This window comes from Hyperolius riggenbachi, chromosome 7 (assembly GCF_040937935.1).
Source record: "Hyperolius riggenbachi isolate aHypRig1 chromosome 7, aHypRig1.pri, whole genome shotgun sequence".
In the NCBI taxonomy this organism is placed as follows: Eukaryota; Metazoa; Chordata; class Amphibia; order Anura; family Hyperoliidae; genus Hyperolius; species Hyperolius riggenbachi.
Genome location: NC_090652.1, coordinates 198,532,932 through 198,555,807, shown reverse-complemented (window position 1 = coordinate 198,555,807; position 22,876 = coordinate 198,532,932). Strand labels below are relative to the sequence as shown.

The window sequence follows — 22,876 nt, the reverse complement described above, 5'->3', positions numbered from 1 at the left end:
ACAGTATGTGTTGTTCCAGACTCTCCCAGTATGTTATAGAGTTTTGAATAAAAGTTCCTAAACGTGCTCGCTATGGATTCGTTACGGACATGTCTCTGCGACTTATTATCTATGATTTGTGGAATATAATTTCTCTGCTGCTGAGCTTTCAATGCTCTGGCCAGCAATTTTCCTGATTTGTTCCTCCCATATAAAAAGCAGTTTGGCACCGATATTCTGCCTGTAGGGATTTGGTCCTCATAATTTTCATGACCGACTCTCTGGCGTTCATTAATTGTTCTAGGTCTTGTTTTTTATGTCTCTGTTCTAACGTGTATGGTGTCAAGCAGTTTTTTAAGATCTCCCTCTCGCTGCCTCTTTAACTTCGAACCTATTTGTATCAGCAGTCCCCTAATCACGCACTTATGCGCTTCCCATATGCATGTTATGGGTGTGTCATCATTGTTATTGATGTGGAAGTAACTATCAATTTCTGTGCTTATTTTGTGTGCTGTTTCCTCATCTGATAGCATAGAGAGGTTTAATTTCCAATTGAATGTTTTTTTCTTTTTTTGCTGTGCAACATAGCTGAATTGTGACAGGGGCATTGTCAGAATATGTGATCATGCCTAGGTCAGTTTTATACACATCAGAGAGGAGACCATGTGAGATAAGCAAATAGTTGATTCTTGTGTAAATTTCATGGGCAGAAGAGTAGTAAGTGAAATCTTTGACCTTTGGATTTAGAATTCTCCAAGGATCAATCAATTGGTGTTCTTGAAATGCTTTACGTAGCCTATTTAGTTTTTGAAAAGATAGAAGGGATTTTCCATGAGACGTGTCTATGCTAGGATTGAGGGCCACATTGAAATCTTCTCCAATGATGGTGTGTCCTTCTTGGAAGGAACTAAATTTCTCAAGGAATTTCAATATGAAAGGAATCTGCTCAATGTTTAGGGCATACACTGAGCATAAAGTATGTTTTTCATCATTTATCAGGCCCTTTAGGAGTAGGTATCTGCCCTGGTCGTCGGCTAGTGTCTCTACATCCGAAATAGGGAGATGTCTGTTAAGCAGTATTGCTACTCCTTTTGTTTTGGAGTCGGGAGAGTTACTGGTATAGATTAAGTTATAGTGTTGTCAGTGAGTTTGGGAGCAGTTATCCCTTAATGCCTAGTACACACCATACCATTTTCTGTTAGATTTTTCTGTTAGATTTTTCTGTTAGATTTTCTGTAATTAGATTATTTTCTGTAAAGTACTGGTAGAGACTGGTCATTATCTCTGGTGCATTGTCTTCTGGTTATCTCCTGCTGAGTAGAACAATGCTTAATTGCTAGGCAGATAGATGGTTAGATAGATAATTTCCAACATGTTGCAAATTATCTATCTGGCAGGTAAATCTAATGCTAGATACACATCATACAATGTTGTGTTAGATAGATGGTTCGATAGATCATTTCCGACATGTCCAATCTTATTTTAGATCGTTTTTCTGATCGATTTCTCATAGAAGTGAATGGAAATAGATAAGAAAAGATAACAGAATCGATTTGGAAATTGATCAGAAAATTGAATCAAAAATCGATTGGATGAAAAATTGACCGAAAAAAAAGCATCGTGTGTACCAGGCATAACAGAAAATCTTACAGAAAATTGTATGGTGTGTACTAGGCATTAAAGGTCATAAGAGAAGAAAATGACAGTACCTGGCACAAAATGCAGCAGGGCAGACCACCGGGCTGGGACACAGAGCGTGCACATCCACAAATGTTGTATGTTCAAGTAGAGTAGAAGAAGAAAACGGGGCACCACTTCTTAAAATCCCTTTATTCCGGTGGGGAGATAGCAGGTACAATCTCCCCCTTTCCCTTCCCAATCATTACATTCTTGTCTCCTTTTGGCTGGCAAGTGAGGCCGTTGGATTTTGTGTTTTCCCGTGGGGTGATGGAGTTTGGGCGGCCTGGGGGGCCTTGGGGCTCGCATTTGCGACGCCCCATAGGCCCAACATCTCCTTTTACATCAGCATTGGAGCGCTGCGTTTCCACTGCGCTCCAGCACGACCCTGCTGCCCTTTTCTGTCTGACCGCATTACCATCAGCGGCCGCAGAGGGAGCTCCAGGTGACACGTATATGTGTACACATGGACGCGTTGCACCTCCCTGTTTGACCGCAATACCACCAGCGGCCGCGGAGGGAGCTCCAGGCGATGCGTACACGCGGAGATGTGGACGCGTCGCGCCTCCCGCTCTCGCCGCCCACTCGTCCTCCATGTCACGTGGGTGGCGGGGTGGGCGGCCTGGTGGGGGGCGGGACGGCGTCTTCTGGCCGCTCAGCATCATTTCTAGGCCGGCTTCTTCCCCACAGACAGAAAATTACAGAGCCTGCCCTGATGATGCTGGTAACCTTACCAGTGAAACCGGTCGGCTCAACAGGTCTCTTCTGACCAGACACACACGTGGGTGGCAGCACTCGGGTTCTAGCTGGATAACGCCAACACACTGCTGTGACAACTTGCTTGGATGAGTATATCTTCCTTTATTGGATACACAGCTTAAGTGCTTATGAACTGTACTTTCCTTGGAGCAAGCAGATGAATGTGTACTATATGTTCTTTGGAATAGCATTTGCACTAGATGCACACTCTATGAGTCCATGCATTTGCTTTTGCCTGCTAGAATCTCAAGTTATACCATTTCAAGTTGATGCTGCTTAAGGAATTATCCTGGTTGACTACATGCTGAACTATATCAACTTGGAATACAATAATATATCCTGCCTGCATATCTGTGCATCTTTTTAAGTATCCATCACGTGACTGCATTACCAATATCTATTGCTGCTGCTTGGGGATTAATCCTGGTGGATTATATGCTGCATTATATCGATCTGGGATATGTGAATATTTGTATATCTGCATGTCATTTTGAAGTACCCACCACGTGAACTGTGTCATCATTGTTATAACACTGATCTCCCCTTCTGGTCCATGCTAGAACGTGAATAGGGACTGACAGCTGGTCAACTTGACCCTATCTTCCAGATTGTGGTGTCCATGTATGAATAATACTGTGACAGCACCTGCAAAAGGATTATATCCTGGTGGACTGATTTCTTTGTCCCTCCTCTCCTCTATTGATACTGATATAGATATCACTCTGTGGTGGTCTTCTTTGGATCTGGAATATACCTATATTTGTCACTGCGGAATCTATTGGAGGACAGTGTTTGTTCTTTAGGTCCTGGATACTTGGACTAACAATCAAGTGACCAATTTTTCTCTAATGGTTTCTCTGCTCAAATGCCCTTGGAAGGAGTTTCTTACAGTGAATTGTGTATTATCTACATATTGGGACTTGGAACCTTTTCTTATTATTCCCCTTAAAATGCATTTAGAATAAAATAATTCTTAGCAAAACGTACCGCCCAAAGAAAGCCTAATTAGTGGCGAAAAAAAACACGATATAGATAATTTTTGTTGTGCTAAGTAGTGATAAAGTTATTGGCGAATGAAAGGGAAGAACACTGAAATGTGCAAATTGCTTTGGTCCATAAGGGGCAAAACCCCACAGTGATGAAGTTGGTTAAACCTTCCCAAATGATGGCAATGTGTTTCAGTAAAATACTTTGAAAACCAGTGTGGTATATTTCATTAAATATTTTTCTCCAGTGTCAGTGGGGCCTATTTATAAGTGTGATGATAAGCCTTATAACCAGAAATGTGTGTTATAAGCTGTTTTTATAACAATTTCTTACATTGGCAATCAGCTGAAAAGATCACCATTTTTCAGCCTGACCACCCATGTGTATTATTGCCAGTATTAGCAGAAATACACAATAAAAATCCACAATCATCATATTTACAGAAAGTGACTGATCACCACTTTGTAGATCGTCAAATAAAACTTTGAAAACATAGAACACCATAGGCTATAATAAAGAATTGAAAACATTCAAAAAAGAAATGGCCCTGATGTTCTCAAATATGTGAAAACTTGCACATACTCATAATGACAAAATGTGTTGTGTGAAGTTGGAAGAAACTATTCAAAAAATGACCTATATTACTAAGGATGTTATAAAATTGTTATGTATGTAGCAGATGTCAGATCAGTAGGGGTCCATGCTCAAGACTCCTATCATCCATGCAACGCTGACCCTACTGAATGTTTAGCCTGAGACCTGTAAAGTCAGTGGAGCTATTGACACTGGATGACAGTACCTGCACTATTATAGCACTCCAATGGACAATATTGTTGAGGCAATTTACTTTCTAGCACATTTCCTGAGTGTAGGTGGAAACACATTCAAAGACAAGAACAATATACTGTATAAACCCTATAATAATTTTCCCTCAGCTGACAAATAATCTTAAAGTTTTCACATGCTTAACTAACCAGTAAAGAAATTTGTAGTGCAAATGCCAAAAACTGCCAATTGCACACTATCTTTTTAGTGCATTTTAAAATATACACAGCAATAATAAGAACCAGGAATCATTTAATAAGCAGTTTATTACAAATGCACATGTAATACACAAAACAGTCTGCACACATGGCATGGCATGCAGTCTGCTATAGTGTAGGGAACTTTGCTAACTATATTTTGATACTGGAAAAGGTGGCAGTGATTGCTTGCTAAATAGCATGCAGAGCTGCTGTGGATGTGCATCCCAGAATTCTCTTGTGGAAAGAATTCCACATAATAAAAGTCTAGGATAAGCCTCAGTGGGAGGGTGGGGCTACATACTAATATACAGTACAATATTTAGCCATAGGAAAGGTTTCTAGTGAAAACAGGATATTTAATGTAGAAGTGGGTATCCTGAATAACTTACTGCATTCTAGTATATGTCATTACAGTTCCTCTTTAAGATTTGTAAGATTTTTTTTTTCTAAATAAAAAATAGAGTGTTAGCCTTCCCCCACAAGGCTTATTAACATTTTGTTACAATGCAGGTTGATAGCCACCAGGTAATTCATAGCCTACCAGCGTGTTTGTCCCTGGGCAAGATTAGCCTACATAGTCCATAGAATTAAGGGGTACCATACAAAAGAGGTGGCAAGGCAAACACCTTCCTTGGTGTCTAGGAAGACTTGGGGTAACTACCCCATGCGTGTGAGATTAGGCCCTGACAGGGACTTATAGAAGAATCTAGAAGCCAGCTTTAAAAATAAAAGGATCCCTAGATGTCAACCTCCTTGTATATAAAAAAATAAAATGGTATTTTGACCCCCTACCTACAGTATTTACAATTAAGCACTAATAACTAAAATGTTATCTGAACTAAATACACTAAAAATAGTTTATAAAATGTAAGTCCTTTTCTTGTTTTTTCATATGTATACTTATTTTCGTTCTTCTGAACTAGATTTGGATTCTACTTTCTTTTTTCTGTATACTTCTATTTCCTTACTTCCATCTTTTTTATGCTTGTTTTTTCCTTTATCTTCTTCAGAATACAGTATATATATATATATATATATATATATATATATATATATATATATATATATATATATATATATATATACACACAGTGGTGTGAAAAACTATTTGCCCCCTTCCTGATTTCTTATTCTTTTGCATGTTTGTCACATTTAAATGTATCTGCTCATCAAAAACCGTTAACTATTAGTCAAAGATAACATGATTGAACACAAAATGCAGTTTTAAATGATGGTTTTTATTATTTAGTGAGGAAAAAAACTCCAAACCTACATGGCCCTGTGTGAAAAAGTGATTGCCCCCCTTGTTAAAAAATAACTTAACTGTGGTTTATCACACCTGAGTTCAATTTCTGTGGTCACCCCCAGGCCCGATTACTGCCACACCTGTTTCAATCAAGAAATCAATTAAATAGGAGCTATCTGACACAGAGAAGTAGACCTAAAGCACCTCAAAAGCTAGACATCAAGCCAAGATCCAAAGAAATTCAGGAACAAATGAGAACAAAAGTACTGTAATTGAGATCTATCAGTCTGGTAAAGGCTATGAAGTCATTTCTAAAGCTTTGGGACTCCAGCGAACCACAGTGAGAGCCATTATCCACAAATGGCAAAAACATGGAACAGTGATGAACCTTCCCAGGAGTGGCCGGCCGACCAAAATTACCCCAAGAGCGCAGAGAAAACTCATCCGAGAGGCCACAAAAGACCCCAGGACAACATCTAAAGAACTGCAGGCCTCACTTGCCTCAATTAAGGTCAGTGTTCACGACTCCACCATAAGAAAAAGACTGGGCAAAAACGGCCTGCATGGCAGATATCCGAGGCGCAAACCACTTTTAAGCAAAAAGAACATTAAGGCTCGTCTCAATTTTGCTAAAAAAACATCTCAATGATTGCCAAGACTTGTGGGAAAATACCTTGTGGACCGCCGAGACAAAAGTTGAACTTTTTGGAAGGTGCGTGTCCTGTTAAATCTGTTGTAGAAGTAACACAGCATTTCAGCAAAAGAACATCATACCAACAGTAAAATATGGTGGTGGTAGTGTGATGGTCTGGGGTTGTTTTGCTGCTTCAGGACCTGGAAGGCTCTGCCAAAAAATCCTGAAGGAGAATGTCCGGCCATCTGTACGTCAACTCAAGCTGAAGCGATCATGGGTGCTGCAGCAGGACAATGACCCAAAAGACACCAGCAAATTCACCTCTGAATGGCTGAAGAAAAACAAAATGAAGACTTTGGAGTGGCATAGTCAAAGCCCTGACCTGAATCCTATTGAGATGTTGTGGCATGACCTTAAAAAGGCAGTTCATGCTAGAAAACCCTCAAATAAAACTGAATTACAACAATTCTGCAAAGATGAGTGGGCCAAAATTCCTCCAGAGCGCTGTAAAAGACTTGTTGCAAGTTATCGCAAACGCTTGATTGCAGTTATTGCTGCTAAGGGTGGCCCAACCAGTTATTAGGTTCAGGGGGCAATTTCTTTTTCACACAGGGCCATGTAGGTTTTGAGTTTTTTTTCTCACTTAATAATAAAAAACATCATTTAAAACTGCATTTTGTGTTCAATTATGTTGGTTAACGGTTTTTGATGAGCAGAAACATTTAAGTGTGACAAACATGCAAAAGAACAAGAAATCAGGAAGGGGGCAAATAGTTTTTCACACCACTGTATATATATATATGTATGTAAATCATTGCAAAGACATCTGTATTCAAACTTCTTTTTTTTTCCTCCTATTCATTTTTGTTTCCTTTAATGGGGCGTAATATGTCACTTAGACACATACCGGTAGATTCATTCTCTAATTGCTTGTAAATACTTATTTACCTTCTATTAGCAGAATTGATAACAAAATACAAAAACAGCGTTTGTTCCTCATATTTACAGCCAGGGTAGTTTACAGAAAGTGTGGCAGCTAGAAAACTGTAAGGGCCCTTTTCCACTTGCAATCGCTAGCGTTAGCGCTAAACGCTAGCGATTGCAATTCAGCAAAATCCTTTTTTTCCCCCGGCGATAGCGTTTGCGATTTTGCTATGCACTGCAGGGTATAGCAAAATCGCGGCAATAATCGCTCCGCCGCGCGAACGCGGTTGTGTAAAAATCGAATCACGGTAGTGGAGATAACCTACCGCGATTCCTATGTTATTTAGCAAACCCTATAGATTTTAAAATCGCTAGTGATTTGCACTTTTGCGATTCAGCAAACGCAATCGCGCTAGTGGAAAAGGGCCCTAATCCCTTGTATTTTGGAAAGTACAAAATGGTTTATTTGGAAACATCTGAAAAACAAAATAAACGTGCTTTCCAAAAGCAGAATGTATATACTATATTTTGTGTTTGAGAAAGTGCCAGGGTTGGTTCAAAACCAAATGAAAGCCTTTTTAAGAACGTTTACCATGCAGGAAAGTGTAATACTACCATTTGTTATGGTACAAATGGAGTTTGTGGAGGACAGAAATACAAAACTGTCTTTGCTCCTCGTGACTCAAGAGCTTATTATATACATCTCCCTGTCCACTTTCCAACTTACATAGTAAAAAAATAAGCAGTGGCAAAGTACTGTTGCTTCACATAGAAAACAGCATGTTTCTGTACATACTGTTTGATGGATGCAGTCCACCGATTGAGCCCTGCAGAATTTATAAGCCTCAAATCTCATATAATAAATGTAATGCATTTTACAACTGAGAAAGTGATAAAGGTAAAGAAGTAAAATGTGTAAGAAACTTACCAAATGTAAACCAGCACCGAGCACACTGGAAAGGGTGTAGTCGCTGAGAAAATATAAAACTGAGGTAGTATAGACACTCCCTTCTGCATAATTACATAGAAAACAACTTCAGCAAAACAGCCAGACAGCTCAAGTAAACAATACTTTATCATGGATTGTGTAGGGTAGAATGTCATAACAAAAATATAAAATAGTGAAAGTGGCAGAATCTGGTAGGAAGAAAGCACTGGGTGACACTGTCTGCCCATGGCTAACAGTGGCATAGCTGTTGTTGGAGAGGCGGTCAGTTCTGTGCAGCTAAGATAATGGCAGATGCTGTCAAACAATGACTGAAACATTACGTGTCAAATATAAGAGAGTGAGCATTCTGCCTATCATATATAGAAGGAAGCAGCAATATCTACAAAATGGGTGATGTAATAGTTGAAATGTCAGTTATCTAACTAGCTTGAACCACAATGTATGGTGGTGTGCAGTCCCTTCAAATAGTGTATAGAAATGGGTATAAGGAATAAGGTATGCATGCATATGTAAGTAAGTGGGAAACAGATCCCAATGGACAAAGAAGCAGGGGCGACTGGATAAGTACTTCGAACAGGGTCCCCAAATGCTGAAATAATCTGCGTACTGTAGAAGCGGCTTACAAAGTGCTTACTAGATGGTATCTTGTCCCTGCCAGGGTGGCCATCTATGCAGAGCTGGGACAAGGTCCTCCAGCACCCAAGGCTGAGACACCAAAGTGCGCCCCTCCATCCCTCCCACCCCAGCCGTCACACACTGATTGCTATTAGACCAAGAGGGCCACAGGGCCCACAACCTCCCCAACACCTTAATCCCTAGTTGCCTGGCTTGAAGTCACTGCCATGTATCCCCTTTTCTTATTTCTTTCTGCTTCATACACAATTAGGAATGACAGCTGAATGAATTGCGCGCCCCCTCCTACACTGCGCCCTGAGGCTGGAGCCTCTCCAGCCTATGCCTCGGCCCGGCCCTGCATCTATGTATTGCTGCATTTTAGTATGTAGCCCAGTGATGTCACAGCTTAGGCTGTTTAGGTTTGTGGGATTCTCCTTCTAGAGCATTCTAGGAGATCAGGTATTTGTTCTACTCGCTTTGGAATGTTTAGTAAATAGACATTCTGCAGAGATGCAGCTGCCAGCAGTAAAGACGTTGCCATCTGTGATAAATTTCAAAACGTAAATCAGGGAGAGGAATGGGCAAGGAAAAATTTTACAATGGGCAAACACTGACTAAATCAGTAATAAAGTAATATTAGAAAAAAATAAGCCCTCTGCCAGGAAATTTCACTTTTCAATATAACAAGGGTCCTGTTAGTTTTCTCCCTGGATTTGAACTACTCCATGTTTCTGCCTCAGCATGCACTGCAGGTGTGTCAAGCTCTGCTGAAACACCTGATACATTTCAGCAGCCTTGTTTCTGGGCTTGTTGTTCCTAACCTGACCTCACTTGCATTAACACTTTTCCATAGTTGCTCTGCATCTCAGAGACAAAGAACTCATTTAAGCACTTCCTGTTGTATACATTTGAATAAGTCACGAGCTAATTTAGGCGCGACGTTAAATAACGATATTACTAGCAATATCGGTAAATAACAATTTGAGCGCAAAGTTAAATAGCAAAATCGATAAAATGGTAAATAACGATTTAATTGCGGTATTACATTATCTGTAAATTTACTGATAATGTTGAACCTAACTATAACCTAACCTCTCCCTACTCTCACACAGAACCCTCCCCTGCTGGTGCCTAACCCTAAGTCCCACCTGTTGGTGCCTAATACTAAGACCCCCTTGGCGGTGCCTAACCCTAAAACCACCCTGGTGGTGACTAAACCTAAGACCCCCCCTGGTGGTGCCTAATCCTAAAACCCCCATGGTGGTGGCTAACCCTAAAACCACCTTGGTCGTGCCTAAACCTAAGACCCATCTGATGGTGCCTTACCCTAAGACCACCCCGGTGGTGCCTAACCCTAAGACCCCCTGGTGGTGCCTAACCCTAAGTCCCCCCTTGGTGGTGCCTAACCCTAAGCCCCCCCTGGGGGTGCCTAACTCTAAGACCCCCCTGGTGGTGGCTTACCCTAAGACCCTCCTAGTGGTGACTAACTTTAACACCCCCTGATCCCTGCTACCAATAATACGATAAGTTTCAATTTAATTGCAGCCGCTCGCTAAATAGCGTAATGGCTTTCCATATTACGATAAATAACAATTATGCCCATATATATCGATAAATAACAATTCCACCTACATATATCGATAAATAACAATTGCGCCCATTTTTGGCCGTGACTTTTCAACTGCTCCTTTCCTGTTCAGCAGAAACCGGATATTTCATCAAAGTTTTGTTCTGCGCATCCTGGCCCCTTGCAACCTGTATTACTAACCTGTATACCTTGTTCCTCCTGTTCCTGACCCTTGTCAAGAAATCTGTTCCTACTTGACCTTTGGTGCTCTATTTGATAGATTTCCTGTTGTGATCCAGCTTGTATTTGACCCTGATCAATCTTCGCTTTTGTTACTGACCTTTGCTTGCATTTTGACCTTTTCCCTGGATTGCTGCCTGCCCCAACTTCTGGCTTGATTATCAACTAGGTCTCTGTGCCACCTAGCTCTGATCTGTTGGCCTGTCTTTAGTTTTTGCTGGTTTGCTGCCTACCATGACTCCTGGCCTTTCTCCCTCTTATTTCTCTCCACACCAAATTATGTATCCAGTCCTATCCTTCTTCTGCTCTGCACAGACCACTGCACTGTTCTCTCTGTCTTTAGTTGGATAATTCTCAGGGATTGTACCTGGTGGATACTTGCAGCAAGGTAGTCCATTGTCCACTAGGAAAGGTGGCCCAAGGACCCTTGTGGGATGCTCTATGAAGACCAATAGCCACTTTCCACCAGTACCAGTGTCAACAGGTCCTCTGTTGATCATAATAACTGTAACCAAGAGTCCTGAAAATCATCTACTAGTGAATCTTCATTATGCTTTCATGCAACTGAAATGCGAACTGGAGCAAGGAGAGGTATTTTTCATATGACTATTGTAAAGAGAATGAATGTGCAGTGTACAAAACATTTCTAATTGATGCAAATTTACTATCATACGCATTTAAAAATGGAGGCAGAAGGATACTAAAGCTTTGTTCATGTGCTAAATTTCTAAATATCCTTATCATTTTTTATTTTATTTCTAAAAGAAAAAAAACAGTGCAGTACCACCCCTCTTCAAAAAATAATCATAAACCTCCCCATCTGGCCATGCAGACCCAGTGACAAGAATGGAATTGCCTGCTATGGACGGACTTTGCATAGAGCAGGGGCAGAAAATATGTTTTTCTCAGATATTGAACTCAAAGCGGACCCAATCCCAAAAATTTTTTAATTCAAAATATTTAGTTGCACCACTCTGACACATACAAAGATAAATAAACACTCCTTCAAGCCTATGAGCATTTCAATGCATGCTTTTCACCCTTCTCTTTTCATAACTAGGGTTATACAGGTGGCAGCCATTAGCAATTCCTCCTTTGCTGGACACCATCTACTCCACCAGTTTGCCGGATTCTGTCCCGGCAATATGAAAGGAGGGAGGGGTTCCTCCAATAAATGTAAAATATTTTATATTTGTCATCGTGCAGCTAAAAAAAACCCCTGCTATTTAGTATTATAATTTAGAAATTAGATTTTATTTCTGAAATCTTGTATTTTTAATTTGGGTCCACTTTAACCTCCTTAGTGGTATGGCTGACACTGTGTCGGGCATACCGCTCTGTGGCCCCAGGAGTCCCCCATAATAAAATAATTGTCCCAAATGACTGTAAAGCCTTTAGCTAGCACTAGGCTAGCTAGTAAAAGTGTCGGGCACCCGCCGCTCCCCTGTGATCCCCCAATCCTCCCGTTTATACATTAAACCCCCCCCCCCCCTGGATCCAGCGATCGCGCAGCCTCCCTGCACAGCTCCAGTCTCTCTATAGGGAGGATCGGGTTTGCGCATGACATCATGATGTCGGTGCCGTCATGACATCATGTGCGATCCTCCCCATAGAGAAGACCGGAGCTGTCCAGGGAGGCTGCGCCAATCTCTGGATCCAGGCTGGGTAATGTATAAACGGGGGAGCAGCGGGGATTGGAGATAAGGAAGTCTTAACAAACATACAAACCAGACCCCCCCCCCCCCCACTTACTTTTTTTTATTGGATCTATCTTTTCTAAAGGCTGCCATACACTGGTCGATTGCCACCAGATCGACCAGCAGATAGATCCCTCTGTGATCGAATCTGATCAAAGAGGGATCTATTGGCTACCTGCACTGCAAAGAGATTTTGAACCGATTTCATTATGAATTGAAACCAATTCACAATCTGTGGAGCTGCCGCTGCCCCCCCCCCCCCCCCCCGCATACATTACCTGATCCGGCCGGCACGAGTCCCCCGGTCTCCGCTGTCTTCTTCTCCGCTCTGGGCTCCAGCTTCACTTTACTTCCTGTCCGGGGAAATTTAAACAGTAGAGGGCACTCTACTGTTTAAACTTCCTGTCGGGTCAGGAAGAAGTGAAGCCTGCCGGAGCCCTCCAGAGCCCAGCGGAGAAGGGACGGCGGAGATACGCGCTGGCCGGATCAGGTAATGTATTTCCGCTAGCGTCGGTCGTCAGACATTCGAACGCCGCTATCGACTCACTCCCGACCCGAGCTTAATCTTCCGCGCGGACAGATCGATGGGAACGATCGATTTCGGACGGAAATCGATCGTTCAGTCAGTGTTTGCACAACGATTTCACAGCAGATAAGTAAGCAAATAAGTAAGGTTTGCTTTAATAAAAAGCCTGCCAAAGAAAAAAATGCAATAGCCAGCAGTTACACACATTGTTTTTGTGGAACTGATTACAGCTCCTGATGTGCAGATAGCTACAAGAGTCAATGTTTTTCTGCATATCATTGTCAAGTCATTGGGCAATACAGCCCATCCAGTGATCATACCGATTTGTAGTAGGCTGAGGGCCTATAATTTGTAATCTTTTAGTTTAGTGAATCAGGCTCAGGGACCATTCACACTTGCAAATGCAAAACACTAGCACTTTGGACTAGCGTTTAGCTCCGGCAATTTTTCCACGACTAACAGAAAGAAACACAGTACACTTACGATTTTTGAGCGATTGCACTTGTAATCAGCATTGTAATTGCGAAAAATGCTGCAGGTAGCACGTTTAGCGATCAGCACTAATCGTGAATTGCCGACGATTGTGGCAGTGAGATCACTGCCATATAGTTAATATTGCGTTAGTGCTTTAAAAAGCCTGCTAATCGCCCCAGTGTGAATGGGCCCTCAGAGTGGAGCTTAGACAGCTCTTGAATTGAAGCATTCATTAAGACTAGGTAGGACTTGTGCTACACTGTTCTTTTTGCCCTGCCACCAAGCACGAAATGTAAGGCCTGTTTGTTTTTCATTTACTGCCCAAATTTTGTTTGAAAAACTCAAATTATTCTGCCTGACTCACCTTCAGCCCAACTCTGCCAGTGATGCTAGTATCTAAATTAATACATTCAGACACATAAACAATTTCTTAAAACGCTAAAGTTATAAATAGGCATACTTATTAGTGTATATAAAAATCTTAATGAAAATTGTGTGCCACACGCTTTTATCTGTGGTATGCAAAACTATAGGAGGCAGGATTTACAGAGTTTAAATATTTATTTAGCCTGTGAAAAGGCATTTTTTCTAAGCTAGACAGTGGAAGAATGCCACTCATTCACTGATCTAGCCTTTTTTTAAACTAAAGAATTCCCAAAGCAGAGCATTTTTCTCTTACAACATCATGGACTAATGCCAGGCTGTTGCAAAACACACAATAAACAGCCTTTATCATAGGAAGGAAAGGAAGTAATGCATTACGAATGCCAGAAAGAACTGTGCCATATTACACAGATAAGACTATTTTAAAAATGAACATTTGCGTAGCACTCTTGACATAGACTTCCCAAGAGGATAGCCTCAAGGCTAATAATTACATATTTAATTAATTGAACTGACAACATTTACAGTTATGTGGTACAGAGTAATGGATTTTTATGTGTGCTCTCTTTCCTCTCCTCCTTTTATCCTAAATGTCCTCTCCTTAGTTTGTGTTTGCACCATTGTGTCTGTAACCAATGTTTCCTTCCCATGTCCATTTACATTTTTATCTCTGTGCTTTGGTGTAATTTAATTATTTTTCTTTTTTTTTCTTGAAGGGATGATCAGGCCAGCCAAGCAGGTTAAAGCCTATAAGGTCATACTGGTATCAGAAAACGAGGAGTGGCTTGTCCGGATCCTGACATGATTATTTATGCTAGATTGCTGGTAGCCAAAAATGATCAGTGATTTCCATAAGGATGACTGAAACAAAACCTACTTATGAGGGTCTAGCACCCACAAAAATCACAGTCATTCTTTGGATTGCAGTTGCAGAGCTATAATTTAAAGTTTTACAATGAAATCCCCTACCTCCCTTCATCTGCTTCATGAACCTCTTTCTAAAAAAAAAAAAAAAGTCTTACTGGGGTACTAAAGCAAGGAATGGCATGTTGATAAGGACAGTAACTACTCAGACTTTCACTTAGACTATTATCACACCTAATACTCAGTGGCGTAGCTAAGGAGCTCTGGGCCCCGGTGCTAGTTTTACATGGGGCCCCCCAAGCACTCCTTACATAACAATTGATATGGCGCACCAGAACCTTCCAAAGACAACCACAGTGTCAGAGGTGCAAGAAGGGGATGGGGAACAGCTTGTTATTGATTGCAACTATTTAGAGCATCTATAGAAGTGATTATTAACAGCACAGGACCAATAGAGAACTAATACTGTATTTGAGGGAGGGCTCCATGGGGCCCCTCTGGCCCAAGGGCCCCGATGCGGTCGCCAGAACCGGGACAAGGTCCTCCAGCACCCAAGGCTGAGACACCAAAGTGCGCCCCTCCATCCCTGCCACCCCAGCCGTCACACACTGATTGCTATTAGACTAAAAGGTGCCACAGGGCCCACAACCTTCCCAACACCTTAATATCTAGTTATCGGGCTTGCAGTCACTGCCATGTATCCCCTTTTCTTATTTCTTTCTGCTTCAAACACAATTAGGAATGACAGCTGAATGAATTCTGCGCCCCCTCCTACACTGCGCCCTGAGGCTGGAGCCTCTCCAGCCTATGCCTCGGCCCGGCCCTGGCGGTCGCAACCCCTATTGCTACACCACTGCTAATACTATCATGGTGCACTATTACCCCTACCTACCAGTGAGACCTCTAGAGTATATTGGACATTTTTTTTAAAAGGGAAGCAGGGTCCACACTTTTTGTTTTATATCTTCTAAGTATACAATGAACCTGTGGGTGTGATTTCTTCCCTATTTTTGATTCACCTACTTACTAACTAACTGCTAGTCCTGATGACGCTTAAATTTGACCTGCCTCAATTAAGCTGTCACTCATGACAACATCTATGTTCTGCATTTTGACTTTGAACTTTGGATTTTGTAACCCTTAGCAGAGTTTATTTTCCTTCTTGCCTTTTCTATTAGCACTGACAACACTTTGATGGCTTGCCTCTTCTTTGAACCATAATCGTCATTTTGTTAAACACCCAGCTGTTGTATGGAGTTCCTGTTTACACATGTTGCTCCAGTGTTACTTGCTACTGCAAATCTGTTTCCTTTTAGTGACTAATCAACTTGCCCAATCATACTTGCCATACAAAAATCCAGTCAAAATGGGAATAGGTTTTTCTACTACCTATGTATCACATATTAATATGTGTAATCCATCTTTATGCAAGAATGGTGGCACCACTTGAGAAAAAACAGACTTTGCTCTGGGGAAAGATCCCTGACTCAGCAATACTAATCAATGTTCGTAGAGTGCAACCAATGTTTTTTTACTCTGTCAAAATTCAGTTTTTTTAACACCCACCCACCCCCCTCCCCCTTTTTTTTTCTTTTATGCCAAAGTGTCAAATGTTCCAGTCATATATAAAACATGTTAATTTCCATAAAAAGCATTATGTTTGGTGCAATCTCCAATCCAATAATGCCTGATGTGTATTTCACAGCACAAGGCCACTTCCACAGAAATCAGTAATCTCTGATGTTCCATTACCATTTAAATTATTTAAAATTTGAACCTCTGTTTGCTCTGGGTAATGTAATAAATAGATTAACAAGATGATAACCTTGTATGGAGGAAGGAAATAGCTAAAACATAACTTTTATTGGAAAACTAAAACTGACATATGAAGTAAGAAAGCTGCTAATAATGACACAAAAGTACAGTGAAAACAGTCTGATAGGTACTGAGTTTCGTTATTATAGATCCGTTATAGAGAGTATACTAGGATTGATGACCTAACACACTGAGGCCCATATGCAATTAATTTTTTTCTCCTTAGTTTTTTTTATTTTAATTGTCAATAAAATGCCTTTTAAACCACCAGCAAGCAAGAGTATACTCAAAATAATTTTGACAGTACTTTCTCACTTACTTTTTGGTACTTCTTCAGTTGCAAAGTGCTGAAAAGTTTTTTTTAACCTCCTTGCCGGTTATCCCGAGCTCAGCTCGGGGTAACCTGCTCAGGAGGATTTCTCAGGCCCCGCTGGGCCAATTTGCATAATTTTTTTTCCTTTGCTAGCTGCGTGTAGTATGCGATCGCCGCCGCTACCCGCCGATTCGTCGCTACCCGCCGCGCCGAGCCGCCCCTCCCCCGCCCCAGTCCCCTGCGCTGCCTGGCCAATCAGTGCCAGGCAGCGCTGAGGGGCGGATCGGGATTCCCTGTGACGTCCCGACGTCCATGACGTCGGTGACGTCATCCCGCCCCGTCGCCATGCCGACCGGGGAAGCCCTGCAGGAAATCCCGTTCTGAACGGGATTTCCTGCTTACTCTGATCGCCGAAGGTGATCGGAGTGGGTGGGGGGATGCCGCCGCTCAGCGGCTATCATGTAGCAAGCCCTGGGCTCGCTACATGATTTTAAAAAATTTTTTAAAAAGTTCTGCGCTGCCTCCTTGCCAGCGTTAATTAGACCGGCAAGGAGGTTAAATAAAAGATGAATAATTATCTCCTAGGAGAAAAATCAGGAGAACAAATTAATTGCATATGGCCTGAGTAGTAGATTATACAAAGCACCACCCTATATACATAAACCCTATATGTTTCAATTCCTCATAACGGGAATCTTCGTCAAGGGAAGATAAAGTGACAAGTGCACAGGGCGTGCTAAAGTGCGAAAATATAATCACAAATCTACACATATTGATAACCTATCGGCTAAAGTAGAAATAATAAATAGCTAGAAGTAATTTACAGTTTGGTCTGTTTTATGCTTGTGCATATTTCATAGCTGAATGTTGTTATGTTTTTCATCCTTACTTCATTCTTTATTGTAGATATAAATGGTTATGATGCATCAGAGATTGATGATATTTAGCCTTTGAGGAAGTGGTGACTTTATGCTGTAACATTTGTGTCAGGAATTATGTTATTGAAGATTAAGTGGTGCTTTTATAAAATATATTATCTATTTTTATGAGACTGGAAGTTTTACACTTTGCAGTAAATGTCATGATTAACAAATGTTGGCTGATTAGCATAACTCCCCACCCCCCCAAGAAAAAAAAATGCTGTTCAATAATAGGAATACCTTATATCACCTGGTACTACGCAACATCTGAATTTATTTACTGTATGTTCAGGGTGACCAAAAAAAACAAGACATTTTCCATCGTTAATACCACCAATAGCTGGCTTTAGATTGTTTCATGCTAATGCACTTAGAGATCTCTTTGACACCAAGAGGAGTTGTGTAAAAGCTTTAATTGTCCATGCATGAATGTACTCGGTGCAATGAGCCTGCACTCTACAGATGCTGACGCTGCAAGTACATCCCCCAGAGATAGCTGTAAGAAAAGGTGCAGGCATAACAAAGGGATTTAATAAGTCAAAATTCTTGAAGCATGAGGAATGTGCTGCAAGAATGGTAATTTTCTGTGCAGAGATAAGAAGTGGTTAGGAATTGGTGTCAGTAGTTTCCCTGCAGATCTTCGTAAAGTATAAAATGTATCAATTGTCTGGCCTCAAGTTTAAGCTGCATTCCAAAGGAAGTGGCTAGATTCTCTACTTCATAGGGAGCTGAGATGGTAATTAAGATGGAAATAATTTCAACTCACATTCACATTTCATGTAAATTGTATTTAGCTTTAAATTTCAAACAACTTCCTGTCAATGTTGATTGGTCCAATATCAAGCTGCATACAATTGCACAAAATTTGAATTGAAGTCAAAATGATTTTATTTTTTATCTCATCGGCCATCTCTTGTAGCAGGCATGTCCAAAGTCCGGCCCGCTGGGCTTTCTACGGTGTGGCTAGAGTGGCTTTTTTCTACTTTTGCATGGCATGCAGGCATATATAGACTTCTAGGCTTTTGGACAGTTACACTTTGACCTCCGCACCATTGCAGAGGGTAGATGCATAATCACACGTATAGCAACCCCCAAATTCCACTATGTTAAGGCAAACCTGAACTAACCTTCCCTGTATTTGAGACCTTCTTTGCCATGTTTATCATGTCTAAGTATTATTTAGCTGTGAGAACAAAACGTATATATGGAACCAGGTTTATGAAGGGAGTGCAGGTAAAGCTTTTGTTTAAAAAACGTATGCGATCGCAGCAATTTTTACCATGATTTTAATCTAAGTGAATTGGAGCAATTTTTTAAGAAGCGCTCAGCAAGCGCTAATCAAACGCAAGCGCTCACAAAAGTGCTTATAGTGTGGATCCGGCCTGATTTTTATATTTAAAAAAACTTCCTTTGTTCGCTTAATATGCCTGCTAAGAATACATACATAGTCAGACTTACTGACTTCCTAAACCACAATCATCAACTGCCCGTAAAGCTTAATAAAAATTATTACTGCATGACACTTGCACTGAGCAATACAAAACATATTCCATTGGTAAATGCAGCATAGATAATACTCTCCCATACTAAGTACACATGTGGAGAGTAATTTGTTTTCCTTGCTCACCATCTGACCATAAAAAGCATACAACAGAACCAGGGTGTAGTTAGAATTCATGAGGCCTCATAGAAAAGTTTTGATTGGACCCCCCTCAAAAAATTAGAAAGGCTTCATTGCACCCCCTCATCAATTTTAGGTAGCCAGAGATGCCCCCCAGTACTAGGTAGTATGCCCCAGTATAGGTAGACAGACATGACCCCAGTACAGGTAGCCAGAGTACCTACCCCTCACCCCAGTATAGGTAGCCAAAGTAGCACCTCTCATAACACTATCAGACATAATCATTTAGTACTATAGTACTCCCGCTCTCACCTTTTCCAAGAAAAATATAAGAATATGGAAACCTTTTGAAGAGTTGTTATAAAATTATTAATCTGAAGTTTGTTTTATTTCTGAAATAATGTGCAGGAGGAATGGAAACAGAAGCTTTTGGAAGCTGTATATACACATTTAGGCTGTGGCGTGGTTAACATGACAGTCTGTTTACAGTGCTTCCTTCATGAAGAAATCACGTATAAAAGCAAACCTTGTTTTCATGGAATTTGTGGAATATGTGAGTAAGGAAATGTGAAGTGATGTTCTTTATGTGTAGTTTCCTGCCTGCAACTGGGAAAACCTTAGTATTCCTTTTCAGTAAAGTGTTTTGCTAAACCAATTAAAAAAATTGGAGTGAATGCGGCGGCAGCCCCAGGACCACTTCACGCCGGTCGGCGTGAATGGCCTTCTATGGGGCTAGCAGGAGATCGTGCGCGCTGATGCGCGCGCATCTCCGCTTGGAAGACGGAGCTACGCCTTCAGTCTCCCAGCGGCAATCACCGCCCGGGGACTGTTAGACGGCGAAACCGCTATCTAATTGGGCTGTACAGCGCTGCGATCTAAGGCAGCGCTGTACTGGTTACAGCCGTGTGACACGGCTGTCCCCCTCGGACACAGGAGAGCGCTCAGCTCTCATAGGCTGAAGCCTATGAGAGCCGATCGCCGTGATTGGCTAGTTGGAGGGCGGGAGGGATTTTAGAAAAAAAATAGGTACATTTATTTAAAAAACAAAACAAAAATATCTATATATATATAAAAAAAAAAACACTGGGGGAGCAATCAGACCCCACCAACAGAGAGCTCTGTTGGTGGGGAGAAAAGAGGGAGGGGGAAATCACTTGTGGGCTGAGTTGTGCGGCCCTGCAGCGAGGATTTAAAGCTGCAGTGGCCTATTAACAGAAAAATGGCCTGGTCTTTAGGGGGGGTTAACACTGTGGTCCTCAAGTGGTTAATCTCTGAAAGTTGTGAGACCTTCCAGCATTTGAAAATCCTGCTATAGTGGACAATAAGATCACAAGTGTATGGGTGGTAGGGATGACAGGCCTTACGGACTGTGAAATTATGAAAACGATCACGTGCTGAACTGATATTAGCATATACAGTGGTTTGCAAAAGTATTCGGCCCCCTTGAAGTTTTCCACATTTTGTCATATTACTGCCACAAACATGAATCAATTGTATTTTTAATAATTCCACACGAAAGACCAATACAAAGTGGTGTACACATGAGAAGTGGAACGAAAATCATACAAGATTCAAAACATTTAAAAAAAATAACTGCAAAGTGGGGTGTGCGTAATTATTCAGCCCCCTGAGTCAATACTCTGTAGAACCACCTTTTCCTGCAATTACAGCTGCCAGTCTTTTAGGGTATGTCTCTACCAGCTACCAGAGACTGAAATCTTTGCGCATTCTTCTTTGCAAAACAGCTCCAGCTCAGTCAGATTAGATGGACAGCGTTTGTGAACAGCAGTTTTCAGATCTTGCCACAGATTCTCGATTGGATTTAGATCTGGACTTTGACTGGGCCATTCTAACACATGGATATGTTTTGTTTGAAACCATTCCATTGTTGCCCTGGCTTTATGTTTAGGGTCGTTGTCCTGCTGGAAAGTGAACCTCTGCCCCAGTCTCAAGTCTTTTGCAGACTCCAAGAGGTTTTCTTCCAAGATTGCCCTGTATTTGGCTCCATCCATCATCCCATCAACTCTGACCAGCTTCCCTGTCCCTGGTGAAGAGAAGAACCCCCAGAGCATGATGCTGGCACCACCATATTTGACAGTGGGGATGGTGTGTTCAGAGTGATGTGCAGTGTTAGTTTTCCGCCACACATAGCGTTTTGCATTTTGGTCAAAAAGTTCCATTTTGGTCTTATCTGACCAGGGCACCTTCTTCCACATGTTTGTTGTGTCCCCCACATGGCTTGTAGCAAACTGCAAACGGGACTTCTTATGCTTTTCTGTTAACAATGGCTTTCTTCTTGCCACTCTTCCATAAAGGCCAACTTTGTGCGGTGCATGACTAATGGTTGTCCTATAGACAGATTCCCCCACCTGAGCTGTAGATCTCTGCAGCTCGTCCAGAGTCACCATGGACCTCTTGACTGCATTTCTGATCAGCGCTCTCCTTGTTCGGCCTGTGAGTTTAGGTGGACGGCCTTGGTAGGTTTACAGTTGTGCCATAATCCTTCCATTTCTGAATGATTGCTTGAACAGTGCTCCGTGGGATTTTCAAGGCTTTGGAAATCTTTTTTTAGCCTAAGCCTGCTTTAAATATCTTAAAGGAATACTTAAGTGAAAAAAAAAAGATCTTTACTCACCTGGGGCATCCCTCAGCCCCCTGAAGCTGTATGGTGCCCTCGCCGCCCCGCTCCGATCGTCCTGTCCCCGCCGTCGGCTACTTCCGGATTCGGCGACAGCCGTCGACAGGCTAGGAATGCGAGTGATTCTCCGTGTTCCCAGCCGCTATATCACCCTCTATGCTGCTATAGCGTATATATATATATTTTATATATATATTTTTTTTCACTTAAGTATTCCTTTAAAGCAGTATAAAACTCTGACATAATATTCAATAAAAACATGTTTTCCTACTTTTTATATGTCATACAGTTAGCATATTTGCTTTTGTGCATAAGTATTATTATTCATTTAGAAATTATACATTCCTAAAGTACACTCATTTTACTCTGAGAGCTGCCTCTGCATTTTATTTAACTGCTTTATTCATCCTCTAACTTAATCAGAAAGCATCAGAAAGCATGTATGCTCGTCTGACTTTGTTTAGCAGAGCTGGCAGTGTGAGAGAAGGCTTTGTTTACATTTCTCACTTGATACAATTAAACACTAGATAACATTATGTAAAGTTTCAGAAGCTGCCAGCTCTGCTGGAAGGGAAGCTTCTAAAGCCTGTGTTAACCCTTTGAATGCAGTTCTGGTAAAAAAAAATGCTGGTTGTATATAATATGCTGTAAATAATCTATTAGAGCAAAGTAGAAATGCTGGGTTTCATTCCGCTTTAATAACGAGGTGCATGCGCGGACGCCAGAGCGGAAGGATGTTTCCTGCCTAAGCTCCGTTCAGATCGGGGGAAAAACAGGCCCTAAACTGCAGCCCTACCAGCCGGAACAGCTGAGTTTTCACGGGAGGTGACCCGTGAGATGTCCAGGAGGGGAAGGAGCGAAAAATCCACCGCTAGAAGGCCTCCATCACCATCAATCTTGATGCTACGCAACAAGACCCGCTCCACAGACATCTCCATGCTCCCCCACTGCAGGGCCACAACAGCAGACATCCCCACTTACCTATGCAGCGGAAGTAGGCAATACCTCTCCTGCACAGAACT

At 41.6% G+C, this 22,876-nt stretch overlaps 1 protein-coding gene across 2 annotated transcripts in view; it reads right to left on the bottom strand.

Annotated features, from left to right (window-relative positions):
• CMKLR2 (chemerin chemokine-like receptor 2) overlaps positions 1-22,876 on the bottom strand; it is a 50,404-nt gene that overhangs the window by 12,966 nt on the left and 14,562 nt on the right. Inside the window, exon 1 of one of the 2 annotated variants that reach the window (XM_068246928.1) lies at positions 8,160-8,177. The exons of the other annotated variant lie outside the window; for it this stretch is intronic. The gene's annotated coding sequence lies outside the window, so the exon portion shown is untranslated. Of the gene's footprint in view, positions 1-8,159; positions 8,178-22,876 lie in introns of those variants that run through there. 2 annotated transcript variants of the gene reach the window in all.